Source organism: Notothenia rossii (genome assembly GCF_949606895.1).
Source record: "Notothenia rossii genome assembly, chromosome: 4".
Lineage (NCBI taxonomy): Eukaryota > Metazoa > Chordata > Actinopteri > Perciformes > Nototheniidae > Notothenia > Notothenia rossii.
The window spans coordinates 33,895,366-33,912,365 of NC_136902.1; the positions used below are offsets into that span (position 1 = coordinate 33,895,366).

The window sequence follows — 17,000 nt, forward strand, 5'->3', positions numbered from 1 at the left end:
GGTGACTCTTTCTTTTTGTTAAAAACTGGGCAGGTATTTGATAATGGTGACCACAAGAGGTGGTAAAAGTACTAAGAATATGACTTATATATTATTTAAAATACACTCACTGTTACTTATTAGTAAAAGTTGTGCATTCAAAACTGAACTGTAGAAGTGAAAAAGTATTAGCATCAACATATATGTTGAGAAATAAAAGTAAAAAAGTAGGCTACTCACTATGCAGAATAGCCCATGTAAGCACCACATATTTAAAAATTACTGTATTATAACTATTAATGCATTTATGTGTTCATCATTTGAATTTTGCATTTGGTAAAGGTGGGGTTTATTTAAATGACTCTAACGCTTGGTATCTAACACTTCAATATTCTTAGACTATGTATCTGTCGATTCATATTTTGTATAAATAACTTAAATCTGCAAAGTGAGTTGTAACTAAGTTTGGAAAAATAAATGTAGCGTTGTAGAAAGCACAACATCTGCCTTCAAAATGTAGTGGTGTACATTTATAAAGTACCATAATGTAACAATATAATCAAGGTGTGTGTGTGTACTTGTTAGACGCTTTTATCCAAAGAGATTTACATTCTCAATACTGTGGACAATCACCACAGGAGCAATTTGGGGTGAAGTGTCTTGCCCAGGGACACAACGACATGCTGACTGCAGTGGGGTTTGAACCTGTGACCACCCGATCTGAACACCAACGCACTACTCCACTCCACTGCGCCACACGCCTCACGTGTGTGTGTGTGTGTGTGTGTGTGTGTGTGTGTGTGTGTGTGTGTGTGTGTGTGTGTGTGTGTGTGTGTGTGTGTGGGTGTGTGTGTGTGTGTGTGTGTGTGTGTGTGTGTGTGTGTGTGTGTGTGTGTGTGTGTGTGTGTGTGTGTGTGTGTGTGTGTGTGTGTGTGTGTGTGTGTGTGTGTGTGTGTGTGTGTGTGTGTGTGTGTGTGTGTGTGTGTGTTTCTGTGTGTTTTATCTGATCCGGATGGTTATACTAATTCCTTTTCTTTATGGCGGTCATTTTTCACCGGGAACACCATGGCTGTTACAAAGTTGACTAAATCATCCAAAATTCAATGAAAGTGGTGATCTGCAATTGTATATGTTCAAATGTCTAATGTGAAGGATATCATAAAGCCTTAATGCAATCGAATGTAAAACAAAAAAGTTATGATTGATAAAAGTAGTACATCGGTCAGATTTGACCCAAAGACAACAGGAGGGTTAAGTACAGTACTTGAGTAAATGTTGATTACAATGTTGCATTTCACCACTGCCAAAAACTCCCATACAATGTTATATCTACATATCAGACTGTGGGATTGTCCACCCCTGACTGGCATGAGGATATTTACATTAGCACAAAAACAGAGGTCAGAATGAAGCTAACTGTGTCCTCATTGGTCAAACATCTCTATGAAAGTGAAATACAGAACCCTGAATATTATGGGAATAATATAGTAGACTGGCATTTATATTGAGTTACACTAAACTGTAGTGGTGTACCTAATAATGTAGCTAGTGGGTGTGTAGTAAAGATAGGTCTAAATGAATAACCGGGCTGTTTTCACGCTTTTTTGTTGTTTAATTAATTTGTAAAATATATGTTTTTTATCCTTGTGTCTAAACTGTAAAAATATATCTACTTGCATTGCCCAGCAGAGGGCAGCCTCAAGTCATTCTGCTAAACTAGACAAGGAGGAGAGTCCCCAGTCTGTAGGTCTGAAATCATTGTTCATTTTCATCTCCGAGGATTTCAAAGCTGAAGTAAATCAGTCAAATAAAACAAAAATAACCTATATTTGTATCTGTTTGCCACATAAGTAAACAATGACTATCAATGGGAAATGGCTTCAGTTAAAACAGCATGCAGTGTGCTGTATGGAATTAAATTAGTATGTTCTCTGATTTGGTTGTTAAAAAAACATCATGATCATCATAATTTGACATGTGGTCAATCATACACACCCATCCATACTGGGAGGGGAAAACAGACTGATCAGAAATACTATTAAACAGTATCCATTGTTTATTTTGTGTATAGTTGAAGAGCACTTTACACTGTGACCACCATAATAGAGTTATGTATTATAATGAGTTTTTATAGCGTTAATGTCTCCACAATGAATCCCGAGTAGACCCACCTAGAAACTGGAGCACACTGTCTGAACCGGTGACACAGAGGACAGTCAAGCCTGCAGATGTAACGGAACACGTCTGAGCAGCATTTTCTGAATAAAAGTCGGGTTACATGTTTGAGTCATAAAGGTGCAGTGATGATAATAATACTTAATTATCCAGTGGTGGATAGCAACAAAGTACATGCATTTAAGTACTGTATATAAGTACATTTTTGAGGTACTTGGGCATTACATTAGTATGGTTACAATACAAAAAAAGGGGAACCAAAAATTAGGAACAAAGACACAAAATAAACCTGATACTGTGCCAACAGTGCCATGATCTGCTTCTTGAAAAAGATAGAATGAAAAAAAGGTGCAATCATGGTCTTCTTTCGGAGGGGGGCCAGTGCCACAGGGGGGATGTGGACATCACTTAAAAATACATAGCCTAATTTTTTTACCGTTTCAGGTTGTCTGTTGTTTTATTTTGAAGCCAGCACCCTCGCACTTCCTGTCCCACCCTGTCTGACCCTGTGTGTCTTGGCGCGGCTGTCCGCTGCTCTGTTGTTGAAGCTTCTCAGAAGGAAAGACCTGTCTGTCCTGAGCGAGAGTGAAAGGTACTGAGGGGAGAGCACAGCACACTTTCTGGACCCGGAGTTTGTTTGTACTTTTAGAGAAGTTACTGCCCCCTTACATTTCCGCCGGGTTTTAAGGGAAAACCAACAATATCGTGAAGTAAGGAGCTGGAACCCATCAGATACTTGTAAGCGTGGATGCGAGGCTCTGTTTGAATCAACATCATGGACGGCTGATTCGCACACTTCATTGACCTTACAGGTAAGTTCGAGGCAGTATATTTATTAAGAGGATAAGGTAAAATAAACGTGAATAAAAGCTTTTACTCGTTGGGTAAAATACTTTTATTTAGTTAAACAAGACCCTTAAATTGCATACCCTACTTAGGCTTTCTACCACCAGCGAAAATTGTAGTCGACTAACTTTTCATTCATTAAAACGTCTTTCTGTAAACGTGAGTTTTCCACAAAGAATCCTGAAAGAAGTAACATTTAAAATCTTGCCTTTACTTTAGTGCTCATATATATTTTTTGGAATAGGTCATTTAACATAAAACATATTGAAAATGACTAATAAACCAATAAAATATCGACTAAAACAGATTATTCGTTTTAATAGACTATGGAGACGCCCCCTTGTGTGATGCATGTTGTCACATTCAATATCAAATTTCATATCACAAAGTGTTAATTGATTATTTGAAGGTCTGAAATGGCAGATATTCTTTTTAATTATAATTGTGTAGGTGGGTGCAGGACATTTGCATACACTTGCTTTGTTTTTACAGCCAAACATCAGACACACTCAGACTAGACTGCTCCCGACAATGGGCATACAGTAGCTCCTGACTACAGAGAGCACTGGTCTCACACACACCATACACACACGCTTTTGTCAGCTGATGTCGGAATGTGTGTGTGAGCCAAATGTCAAATGCCTCTTTCACCTGCTAGCATTCTGCTGGACACACACAGCTGCCTGTTTATTGCTTGATGTAGGAAACAAGTGATCTGCTTTGACATTGTTTATTGAACTTGGCATTAGAGTTCAGTCAGTGGCTTTTAGATATGTGATTGTTCTCAGGGATTTCTGTCATTGATGGCTGGTGATGATGGACAAGGATGAATTTTTCCCTCTTCTTTTGTCTTGCTTTAATGATACACTCAGCCTTTCCAGTTATACCTCACCCCTAGACTTTGCAGAGAAACGTTGAAATGCTTTATCATATAGATAGTGTACAGTATAGAAGCTAAACAATGTACTGGTGTGGACAGGGGCAACAGCAAAACACACCTAAAAGGAAGGCCCACTTTAAAAAAAAATCAATCCCAGTTTAAGTGTACTAAGTGTTACAATGCTACCCGCTTGACCTTGCATTAAAAGAGCTCCATCCTAGGGGAACTCAAGCTGGATCTATCTATGCTCTCTTTAAAGCCTCCACACTCAATTGACAAAAACATTAATTTTACCTCGCAGGTCACTGTTTTTGTCAAACAATTCTGATGGCCTCAGTAACTCGTCTAAAAACCTGGCAAGGTAAAACGGGTAACATTCTAAAAATATTGTGCATTTTAAAATGATTTTTTTAAGGTTTCTAAAATATGTTGCTCCTTCCACAGCAGTACACTGCTCTACTGTAGGGAATACAATGGATAACTAACTGGTACAACCCCATTTCAAACAATCCAAACTATCCTTTCTTAAATGTTTTGGGAGCATATTTCATATACAGCCCAAGTTAAGATTCTTGTGGTTCTATAGTGAAGCCTTTAACCTCATTTTCCTCTTTTCTCTGGTTTTGCTTGGGGTCCCAAAAGCATCCAGATATTTTGAATGTCTGGCCATCTGCTTGCTAAGGGTCTGTTCCAGAGGCCCAGTATCACATTACCCACACTTGACTGTGGGGGATGAATGAAAGTGTGTGGGTTTATGGCACTATCAGAGACATGTTCAATCCGTCAATCAAAAATACAACTAGAACAAACCTATGAGTTACACTGGTTGCTAAATAATTAGAATGGAACATAAAGCTTTTATTTTCATACCCTTTTTAATACTCCTTATGGGCCTTAGGTCAACACCGTTAGCTGGATGGTTTACTTACACAGGTTCTATATACAACATTAAGTTAATCTTCAAGTTGTGTGTCTTCACCTAGACTCAATTCTGTTATCAATGACATTTTGTATACAGTAGGTGTGTGATTTTTTTTTTCGCCTTTTTTTTTGACATTTTCAGTGCTTGGCTAGCTACCTTTCTTTTTAGGATGTGTTGCCAGCTAAAATAAATTGCTTTACTGATACAGTGACGTTACATAACACACCCCATGAACAATAACTGACCCGGACATATATTGGCACACCCATCTCCTTATAGGCATTCAGAACATTCAATAATATATTGAGGGAAATAAAAGAAGGAAAATAAAATGAGCTAATGAAAGGTACAAAAATAATTATTTAATTTAATCGTTTTTTTTAAATGTATTAAACTTGTTTTGTTATATTTACCAACTGACTGGGCCTTAAAGGAGAAGTATAAAGTGTTTTTTTAACTTCATGCATTATGTTAAACTACTTAACTATTATAGGGTGATGTTTTTGGTTCATTTTCTTAGTTCATTGCGTTGTTTGTCAGGAGGAGGACAGAAAAACTGCTTGCCTGATTTTCATGAAACTTGGTGGAAATGTATACTGTAGTACTGTAGGGATGCTCCGATCGCAATTTTGGGGCCGATCGCCGGAATCAGTATCGGCCGATACCGATCGCCAATCCGATCGAGTGGGCGGGGCCTTTGGGGATCTTCCATTTAAAGTGATGTTTAAAACTCAGTTAATGGGTTTCATTCACTGGCGCTTCCACAAACAACAACCAACATAATTATTACATTCAAATGAAGTACATTTTTCGAGTTTACATTCGCTTTGGATAATAACACGGGAGAAATGAGCGGAAGCGCTCTCTTTTCCTCTCTCTCCCCTCTCTCTCTCTCTTGACAGCCTGTAAGTATCGTCTCATGCAGCTCACTGATCCAGTAATGAGTGACCCTACAGTGAAGAATAAATATATGTATAACTAGTTTAGCTTGTTCCAGACGTAGATAAAATAGCTAAGTGTGTTAGGTCTAACTCGTAGTGTGTGTTTTGCTCCGCTCACCGGTCCGTCACAGCGGGTGGAGCTGCAGGATTTCTGCTTCACACACGTTGCATACCGCTATTTTATCATTTTTGGAAACCTTAAAATACTGCCAGACTGGTGAAGCCATTTTGGCGAGCTTGTTTTGCCGCGCACAGACAAAAGTGTCATGTATTTTACGTCATCATTTTACATCATGCGATCGGCATTTTTAGAGCGCACCGATCGATTGGCAGAGAGTAGGTATCGGCCGATATCGATCGGCAGAGAGTAGGTATCGGCCGAAATCGATCGGCGACCGATCGATCGGAGCATCCCTAGTACTGGCCAAGATAGAACCCATTAATGTTTGGAGCATATCGAATTACGTTCTGTATACAAGCATTATTTCTATACTTATGGAAAAGCCTTGCAAGCCTTTGTTGTCCGTTGATGTCTTCAGTAATATTTTTGACTTGTCTGGTAACCTTTTGCAACATCAGTCAGTTTTGGGGTTCCATGTGAGCCAGAGATAATCTGCTTGTAAAGCCAAAACAACATTGCAGGACCGTTGCCATCACTGCGTGCAGCGCTATTGAAATCAAACTATGGGTTGATTATTCTCATTAAGGGGCATGCAGGAAGTGGTTAGGTCTACTATCCGGACCTCGAACCTCTCAAACACACGCAGAGGGTGAATGGGTCGAAGGCCACTTCAGTTGCAGCTGGTCATTGAAAAGCGATGCTCTGCAGCTGAAACCACTATTTTCCAGCACTGTCTGTGAATCATAAAAAGTGAGACTGCTGGGCACGTAAGCGGCGAGGACAGGGTGATGTGATTTACGGGCGTCAAGTGTCGGTCACACCGTAGGTTAAGTAGTTTGCTTCTCCACAGCGTGAGAAATGGAAATGAGTGGGAACATTAAAGGGAAAGGGAGTGTTTATGCTTTTGAAATCAGACGCCAAATGAACCCTCCTCAGCGTGCTTTCTAATCTCTTCGTAGGTTGTCAGATATATTTTTAGTATTTTGTCAAACTAGAATTTAGTCACCTGGGTGATGCATTGTCAGGATGATGGGATACGATGAGTGCCCAATACACTTGTCAAATTATACAGATTGGTCCATTTCAGAATAATATATATGATATGTTGTACAATTATTGATGCATTAAAGTGTTCTCAAAGCTGGTAAAGGTGCAGATAGTTTGAATGACTTTGTATACTGCAGGGTAGCTTGAATGTTACTCCAGCTGTGATTAAAGTCTTATTTAAGTGTTGATTATATTTCACATTATTATTCCAAATCTGTAAAGTAAAGGTACAAAATAAATGTAGTGGAGTATAAGTACACGATTTATCACTGAATTGTAGTGGAGTAGAAGTACAACGTAGCAAAACATGGAAATACTCAAGTTAAGTACAAGTATCTCAAAATTGTACAGTACTTGAATAAATGTATTTAGTTATTTACCCCCTCTGGATTTTATAACCTTACGATAAGGCATCTTGAACAGAATAATGGAGTATATAACAAGCCATGTGGATCTTAGGTGTGTAACTTTGAGAGAATGCGCATGCCAACATTTTGATGATAGAAGTATTTTGGGCGTTCCCCATATCGGCTACTGCAACAGCTGCTGGACCCTCATGGTACATTCTTCTGCGTGTGTGTGTGTTTGAGTTTAAATGGGGTGTGGGAGTGGAGATTGTGCAGAGAACACTTGCTGGGGCTCCACTGAAGCCACAGGCATCCTTGGGAAGATAAGGGAAAATGGCATTGTGCAAGCCCTAAACCGATATTTCCCTCTGCTCAGCTCACAACTTTCTTTTTTTCCCAGACATACTAGAAAATACTTCACAAATGGTTGACCCTAGTTAAGATATGCCGGCTATCTGCTTGGTAGATTGGATCTGAGGCCTCCAAAAGCCCTGGTGGGAGTTTAGCTGATGGGTAAATTGGCAGCTTAATAAATACTTATTTTCATTAGCAGCAATCGTCTATCCAATGTACTTAAAAGAAAATCCCCTTATTCCTCTCACCCTTCTTACCATACACCAGAGGTGCCCAGTACGTCGACCGCGGTCGACCGGTCGACCGCGGGGGCAATGCTGGTAGATCGCGAGTCATTCATAAAAAAAAAAAATCCAGCTCCGTTAAAATAGACAAAACAGCTTTTGATTCATCCTCCCTTGGCCTCCCTGCCACTTAATTCAGGAGTTTACTTGATTGACAGAAAAAGCGACCTATTGCTTTCCAGTCTGTTAACCCAGAATGCAAAGCGATACAAAATCAGTCAAGTGCCGGGAGAGACAAACAACAAAATGAGTGCGGGAACGAGCAAAAAGCTAAAGACATACCACTTCCACACAGAATGGGAGGGAGAATCTTTTTTTGTGATGTCACATTCAAAGGTTATTTGCCTTATTTGTAAAGCAAGCGTCGCTCTGCCAAAGAAAGGTAACGTGGAGAGGCATTATCGGAGTGTTCACAAGGCATATGACAGCGACTTCCCTCCGAGTAGCGAGTTGAGAAAGAGAAAGGTCATGTATTATTGCTACACAAACATTATCTCTTAGTCTTAGTGTCGCCAACTCGTTTCTAACATGCAAAAAGACAAACAAATGCGTCTATGGTCGGTGTATTTTCTATCTTTCCAATCCAGAAGAGATCTCTCTCTCCCCCGTCTGTTTGCAAGGGGGCGGGGCAGTTTACACACACGCAGCTGCTACATGCAGCAACACACGGAGGAGATGGTGGAGAGAAGCGCTCCAAGGTGTGGTTACATGTTACCCGTCTTGAGGTGGACAATGCTCGTCACCAAAAGTGTTTAGCATGTAAGGGCGGTAACACGAGCAATTTGTCTAAACATTTAGCAAAAGTGCACCACATTCAGACGGAGGAATGCACCGGGTTCGACTGTCTTTCTAGTAGCTCTGTAGCCCCATCCACGAGTAACGTTTCCACGTCAGGTGTTATGTATGCTAGCAGCAACACACGGAGTTAACTACATTATACAAACATGGGTTAATGATTAGACTTAGTAACTGAGTTATTTATTTTTGTTAAAGTTTCAGCTATTCTGTTTACAGTTCTGTCATCACATTATTTAATACGATTTGTTAAAACATTGTTGTTTCTTTTGATGTGAAATATTATTTATTTAATTCAAATAAAAAGCAATGTTAATTTTGTTCACAATTTGTTCAGTTAATTTAATAATATATGTATTTTTGAATCAAGTATTCATCTTTATTGTCTTCATTGTTAGTTTCCACATGCCTAAAACAACCTCAAACTAAATCTAAAAGTTGATGGCTAAATAAGAGCGTTTGAGAAATTGTGCAAGGCACACAGCAGTAGTCCGAATAGTCGATTAATCGTTTCATTAATCTATAGATTAATCGATAATCAAATTAGTCGTTTGTTGCAGCCCTATTGTAGTTATCCCATGTAAAAATAAAACGTGTTATTCAGCAACCCTTGCAATTTGGGATTTTATTTTTGGTTGGTAGACCTCGGTTAGCTGGTCATTTCAAAAGTAGCTCACCAGCCAAAAAAGTGTGGGCACCCCTGCCATACACACTCTTAGACAGAGGTGAGGTGAGGAGGAGGGAGACCATTTTATCAAGAAAAACAGAGTTATCATGACACATATTTCCTCATAAGAGCAGATGCTTGCCCGGGTAAAGACCTTTGAATCCATTCACTCGTAAAAGTTTACTTTCTCGTTGGGAAAAGTCACTTGGAAAACATTGTTGTCAAGCTGTAATCAAGTTGTGGTCTTTTTTCGGCATATGTATAATTCGTGAATTAGTTATGATCCGCTTAATTAACACACAATCACCAGACCCTTGTTTAAAACCTGGCAAATCAAGTGTGTTGGAATGAATGAATGTTGATTAGAATTTACATTTTCAGGGTTGACTGGTTTGGAGTTAATTTGCATATTTTGACTGATATTGGTATAAGGGAACTTTTATTAACATTTCCATTGAAATTATTATTATTAGGGATAATTGTTAAGATTCTGTTAAGATTCAAAATTGATATGTTTGTTCTTGGGATTTGTTAGGGAAAATAGAATCTCTCGTCCCTCACACATTTGGTGAGATTGCAAATGAGTGACTCCTGATTGGTCTATGTATGTTTTGGAGTTGACTTACCTGTAGCAGTAACAAGGAGACATGTAGGATATGTTCTATAATTGGGAAATTGCCTTTCTTAGCCCATTTCTGAACACTGAGACATTGATAATGCTAAACAGTTATGCGTGACAACTTCACTTGAGAAAAGACACATTTCAAATACAAACACGCAGTTACATAATAAAGTGTTTAAACAGAATGATTTGAAAATGAGCAACATCCCAAATGTCAATGAAACCATTTACTGTAATTCAGCAAGATTAGCCTATTATGATGTAAAAAGTAAGCATCTTTTACCATATTTCAGTAATGACATCCTTCTTTGGAAATCTAATCTGTTAGGTAACAAGTACTTATGCCATATTAAATCCAGAGGGTGTGGTTCTTTATTGTTGCGAGGCAGCTCTCAACCAGGGACAGTTGTGTACCACCAGCCCCTTTCCCCTTACTCAGCTCCCAGGAGGGCCCAGCCTGTAGACACAACCTTACACCCCAGCTGCTTTTACTTCACTGCCTCAGGCCATGTTAACTAAAGCATCAGAATATATATTTTCCTTTTGTGTATTCAGTAAGGTAAGTCTTTGCAACATCTAAATAACTGGAATAACATCTCGAGCTTGGTTATTTGGATAATGCAATGTTTAATTTGAGTTGTTTCACACAATGACTGACCATTTTATCAGAATTAATTTGTCAACACAAGTTCATTTCATGTATCCCTGTATGGGGACCTTAACGCTTGTGTGCACTATATTACTTGGCTGGTTATTTACATCAACTAGTTGTGTGCAAGTCAGTTTTTTAGGATACATTTCCGACTGATCTGGATTCGACTACTCGGGGTAATTCCACAAATGCTTCATAAAAACAATGTCACTGATAACCCCACATTCACTGCTGGAGACTATGGGCTGATTCAGACAACCCTCGCCCCTAAAAGTGGCCCTAAAAAGTGGCTAATTATGACCCATATTTATGTTTAGTGTCAGGATCCGACCTCTGGTGGACGTCAAAAAGATGATGGACAGAAAGTAGGAAATTTGATGACGAAGTATAAAGAGGGACAAATGACGCATAAGGAGGATGGATAGATGAGTAAAACGTATATTAGCCCAAAACTAGATCTCTTCGTACATCCAACCAAGTAGTTTGGGTTTATTTACAAGGTTAACCAACTTGTTTCACAATCGTTTCCGGAGTCCTTTGCAAACAACCTATACTGCCCTCAAGGTATGAGGATGCGTTGGGCTCATTGATTGGTACACTTACACCAAATTAACAAACATTTTTTAATTGGAATGAGGGGTTCCCGTTCTGTCTGTTCCCCTTCTGTCTACATTTGAGCCCCTGACTGCTAGACAGTTCCATATGTGGGCCCAGTTGCCTGTAGCCAGAAACATAAACCCACTTCCCCCTAAGCTGTTGCCCCTGACTCCCAGCAGCAGGCCTCTAGACAGTTGCCTTTCGACCCAGTACAGCTATGCTAGTGATCTGCCCGACTCACAGGTGGAGCATTCCCTTTCTTGAAGAGCGTTTTTATCTGGTGTGAGTTGCGGCTTTGGTGGTACTGGCAACTGTCACTTAATGCCCTGAAATGTAATCCTGAAAGTTACACCCCCACTGGCTTTTGATAGGTTGCATTGTTAGTTTTCAAGATATGGGGTTGAATTATCTGCTTCTGCTAACAAGGAATCACCAGTAGTCAATGAATTGATCAATATCCTTTGCACTTGTCAAGATAACATTGTGGGAATTGATTGATCAAACAAACCTGATTCAACTGCTGCACCATGCTGTCAATCGAGCTAATGGATTTTGGGATTTACCTGTTTGTAGACCAGGTCTAGAGGCTACCGCTAAGTCAGCTTTCTCCTTCTATTGTCTGTAGGGGCTTACTATTGTACGGGGGGGCTCATCCTCAGGTTTATCAGCAGTGAAGCGGAGTGTCAGATTAGATCTTGGTAGACATTGGATGGGTTATATATCGCCCTAGGCTATTCAGGAAAAAGGGATATTCTTCTGGAGGGCCACATCTTTCTGCGACTCTTGATAAGCCCCTTGATTAGCTGCATACCATGTGGTTTACTTGTCTGTTTTAAACAATCACTAATATAAATAAGGGTTTTCCATGACTATTTGAATTTTACAGCTGAATTAAATATTTACTGAGCCCTAATTTTTACAGTTTTGTTGAATTATTCCTTTGAATTCAACATTCAATACGTATTGTTATATATTTGTATATATTTTCCATGGAGAACCCAAAAAGATATGAAGTCGTACTCTTTTACCTCCGGTGTAGGATGCTTTCATATCCTACATTTATGTAATCAATCTGCTATGCTTCTTTCCCACCTCTTTTTGGTTTCTTGTATTTTAAGCGGATTCACAAAGTATTCCCACTTGGGGAATCAGCTCACTCTGTAGTTCCGACTTTTACGTTCTGATGTAAGTGAAAGTAAAATCCTCTTAAGTCTCCCACTGTTTAATAAAAGGCTAAGGCAATGTAATAAGGTTGAAGATTAAACCATAATACCACAAGAGCCAGTCTGCCTGCCACCCAGTATGAAGTCCACTCACTGTTCGGCAGATAAAGCTGGCCACTGGTGTACTTAAAAGCATTGTGAGTAAACCCATGTGTGGGTCTTTTTTTCCTCTTCTCAAAATAAATTAATTGGCATGCTGTTATCTGCATATCAGACTGTATGCAAGAACTGGTACTTAATATCTCAAGGAAAAAACATGTTTCGTCTGTTAATAGGTGATACAACCTAAGAAGAGAATACTGATATTGCCCTAATGCATTGACATCACTTTAAATGTCTACACTTGTAGTCATTTTGGACTGTCAAAGTCTGATATTCAACGGCCTAACTTCACAGATCAAAGTTCACCAATTTGCCTGGATTTATGTGGCAACTGAAAACAAATCTACCACGCCAATTTCATTGATATGATTTTGAAGCAATGCTGATTTCAAGGCCTTTAACATTGTTTCGGATACAATTACGACCCAGAATACATTTTACCTATCCTACAATGTAAACTGAAAACCCACCTGTGTCCTTTTTTACCTTGGCCATTAAATAAAAAACAAAAATAGTGCATACAGAGTTTAGCCCATTTGAATCTGATGCACCAGCACCTACAATAGTTTGGCTTATTTGTAGGCAATACACCTACACTTTTTTCTTCTGTTTTTGAATTTGGTTTAATTTATGGTAATTGCACAAACATGTCAACTAAATACAATGTAATGTTAAATGATTGCTCGACGGGAAAAACTGATCTTATTCTCTGGGAGATTTGTACAGAAAGTTGGTATTGGCGTTTTTCATGACCTTTTCCTTCAAACTTACAGATACATGCTTTTCTGCTGAATTATTCCAAGCCTTTGTGTGGCTGCTCACTTACTGTTTTATTAGATCGGGAGAGGAGATAGCTACTGTTCTCAACAAACTCTATAATTTAATAAAGGACCTTGGCCCTTAGGCAGAGAAAACCATGATTCTGTGCGTTTGCTCCAAATGCAGCAGCTGCAGCAGCATGAGGAGGAAATCATTTAGATGGTTTGTTTGACCGGTTTGAACATGGCAGTCAGTAAGTCTGCCTGATTTCTTTGATCGAGTTGGCAGTGAACCACAATGAAAACATGTAGGCCTATTCGTGAAGCCAAGATTATTGACATGAGTAACCTAGAATCCCTGGGGAAATTGTTCTCTGGTGCTGGGTTTTCAGTATCACAAGGCCTTTTTGAGTTGGCTGTTTCTGGAATTGTTTAGCGTCCAATGCCGGTTCACCAAGTTTAATTTAAGAAACACTATACAACAATTGTGTGTCTCACTCTACGAAGAATCAATCGTTGTAAAGAAATAAAGCGAAAACAAGTTTAAAAAAGTTGGGTACTTGGAGAGAACAGACCTTCCCCAAGGACGTTTGCATTAGCAGAAAATAATTTGTCTAACCGGTCCAACATTTAATGAGTTCTTCCGTCGCCCAACCCACCCTTCCACCGAGTTTAATGAAAATTGGACCAGTTATTTTTTCCGTTATCCTGCTGATAAACGGAAACACCAAAAAACAAACAGTCATCTGATTTTAGACACATAACAGTGTGCAGTCATCAGTGATGCAACAATTGTTTTCATTAATAGTTTTTAAAAGCCCCGAAACTCACCAGTGGTTTACACTTTGAGAACCGGTTAATGCATTGGTACTAAGCTCTTTCAACTTTCAATAAAATATGCATTATGTCCGGGAGGAATTTCCCATTAAAGGCCATGTAATGCATCTAACACAGGTGTTTTTTAACATGTAGTTTAGATATCACCAGAATAAAAATAAATTAAAATGTTTAAAGTTTGGTCATAATTAAATGACATATACGTTAAAAACCGATGTTGGTTCCGAAGTTTGCCGAGTACGCCCCCGATCACTCCCGAACGAGCGGTGACGTCACACGTGGCAAATATTGCCATTTGATCAAATCAGTCCAAATGGCAAGCAACGCGACAACTTGTGACAGCGACAGCGATCATTCAAGCTCAGATTCGGTGGGTTATCTGGATTCAGTTACAGAAGTAGAGAGTGAACCAGCTAGCCTTTCACTTCAAGGCATCTTGCCTTATCAGTACGAGCCTCCTGCCCGGCAATCGAACAACGAGGCAGAAACTTGTGAAAGAGAAGCGGATTCCGCAGCCGGCGAGACTCGAGTCGGCAATACTGAATGGTAAATTCTGTTTTATTTAATTTGACCTGCACTAAATGTCGATCTTAATTTGTCATCTGTTCCTCACACGTCCGGCAGATATTGTTTTTTTTTAATGTTATGTACAATATTCAGGTGTACATGTCAATGCTGTGAAAGCATGCCCACTGCAGATGAATGTGTATGCTGCAGAGAGATCTGGCAGGTGATGGAACAAATAGACAGTTTGCAACCTACTGACCAGATAGCAGAGTCCTGCATCGGGTCGGGTATCCGCAGGTACCCGACGGGTGACCCGCAAAAAAGGTGATTTGCGGGTGGTATTTTTTCAAACGCTTTTTTCCGGGTTCGCTTCTGGGTAAAACAAAGATGATGTGGGTCGGGTTGCGAGTGTTGCATAATGAATATATTTAAACAATAATAATTTAGTTTAATGTTTAAATCCTCAGACCTCCCCTCCGCGGGACCGAGCATAATCATAACCTCTGCAGTGCATCTATCTGCTGCTGAGCGCACCACATTCTGAATGGCTGAGGTGAAGCTCTCTAGTGGAGAATACACCATTTTCAATAACTCTTCCTCAAGAGCGAAATCCAACGTCTCCAACGAGGCTTTTGGTGTCATCCTAGATGGAGAAAATAACCAACATCCCAGGCTTTTTGAGCCAAATATGCAACTGCGTGTGTTAATAATTGCACGTTTTCACTGCTTATATATATGCGGGTTCGTGTCGGGTTGCGGATCTAGTGCCGGCGGGTCGGGTCGGGTTTCGGAACTAATTGGCAATATGTGCGGGTAGCGGGGCGGGTTCGGTATTGCACGGTACGGGGCGGCAGCGGGTCTTGAAAATCAGACCTGTGCAGGACTCTGCCAGATAGAAGACACCGACGAGAAACCAAGGTGCATTATTAGCCACCCAGGCTTTAGAGAAGGCTGTCTCAGTGTTTGGACACTGAAAATAGCGTATCTTCAATACAAACAACAACACAGAGCAGTTGATGGCCCACTACACCAGTAAGTAAATATTGATTGACCCAACTGCCTATTGCAGCTTTGCTTTCATATAATACTTTTAGTCGCTACAGATATGGTACACTTTTAAAGATACCATTAAACTCTTTCAAGCAGTCAAAAACAGCTTGGCTTTTATTTTTTCTGTGTATGCAAGTTCAATGTATGCTTGGGAAAAGAAACAACTACACATGTGAGGAAATATATAAGAGGCCTATGATTCTGTCAAGCAGTCATGTACAACCTCATATTTATTTTGTACAAGTAAAATACAAATATCATGTTATAAGCCAATTTGTAACCATTGCTACATAATAGTACTACATAACATTTTATTTTTCTCCAAATATATTTATAATCTGTATACTTTTTTTTCATTAGGAAGTATCGATATACAGCTTATCGACAGTTTGTACGTTGGTGCTGGGGTGTACTCGGCCCAAAAATCAGAGTCCCGCTGCCTGCATGTGCTGTAACCGAGATACGGAAGACTTACCCTGAACCGGGAGGCCACTGTCAGGGATTTCAATGGCCAAATCTGTAATTTGACATAAGTCATGCAGCTGAACTGGTTAAAATGGTTTCGCATGATGTAAATAATTTACAAAGTACATAATTTACAATATTATTTTTCCAAAAAAACATGTAAATATAACAACATTTTCCAAATCACAAGTTTGTAAGATTGTATTAATTTACTGTTTGATAAATAAAAAAGGGTTCTTTTGTTAATTTTTCACTTGTAACATTTGATCTTTATTGCAGTGTACATTAGTCTATTTTGGTATATGTGCGAGCCCACAAATAATTAAAAGTGGTAAAAATAATAAAGATATTCAGACATAATTCATTTTTGGCCTTACTTATTTCACTTCAACTTTTATATATTTCAGTCACTAGGCAAGTTCACTGTACTCTGGTGACATTTAGCTCAAGCTGGCATAACACCTGTAGTAACTTAATTCTGACCCGAGTTTTGTGCACAATCTTCCAGCACCCATGATCAATGTTTATAGCAATCAGGAAACATTCACAGCTCACAACTACACATCGCTTCCCCATCATGAATTGTTAGATAAAAAAAGTTTAGCGAGGTCCGGTTACACATATGTTGAGCGAAAATAGTGGAAGGATACAAAACAAACAATCCAGACGAGGCTGGTGTTTGCCACGTGTGACGTCACACAGCTGGGTTAATGGCTGGCAAGCTTTTCGCTACCCGAGCGGAATAACACGGGAAAGTGGCACACATTTCATGTTATTTGGGGGGTATTTATGGAAAGAATCATTGATGTTGATATGTCAAATGAAACAG

The 17,000-nt window shown here is 39.4% G+C and overlaps 1 protein-coding gene across 3 annotated transcripts in view; it reads left to right on the forward strand.

Annotated features, from left to right (window-relative positions):
• Positions 1–2,592: 2,592 nt before the first annotated feature.
• Positions 2,593–17,000, forward strand: part of plxnb1a (plexin b1a) — an 80,753-nt gene continuing 66,345 nt past the window's right edge. The window contains exon 1 of one of the 3 annotated variants that reach the window (XM_079677497.1): positions 2,593–2,966. The gene's annotated coding sequence lies outside the window, so the exon portion shown is untranslated. The remainder of the gene's footprint in view (positions 2,967–17,000) is intronic. The other 2 variants (XM_079677496.1, XM_079677498.1) reach the window with 2 other exon arrangements.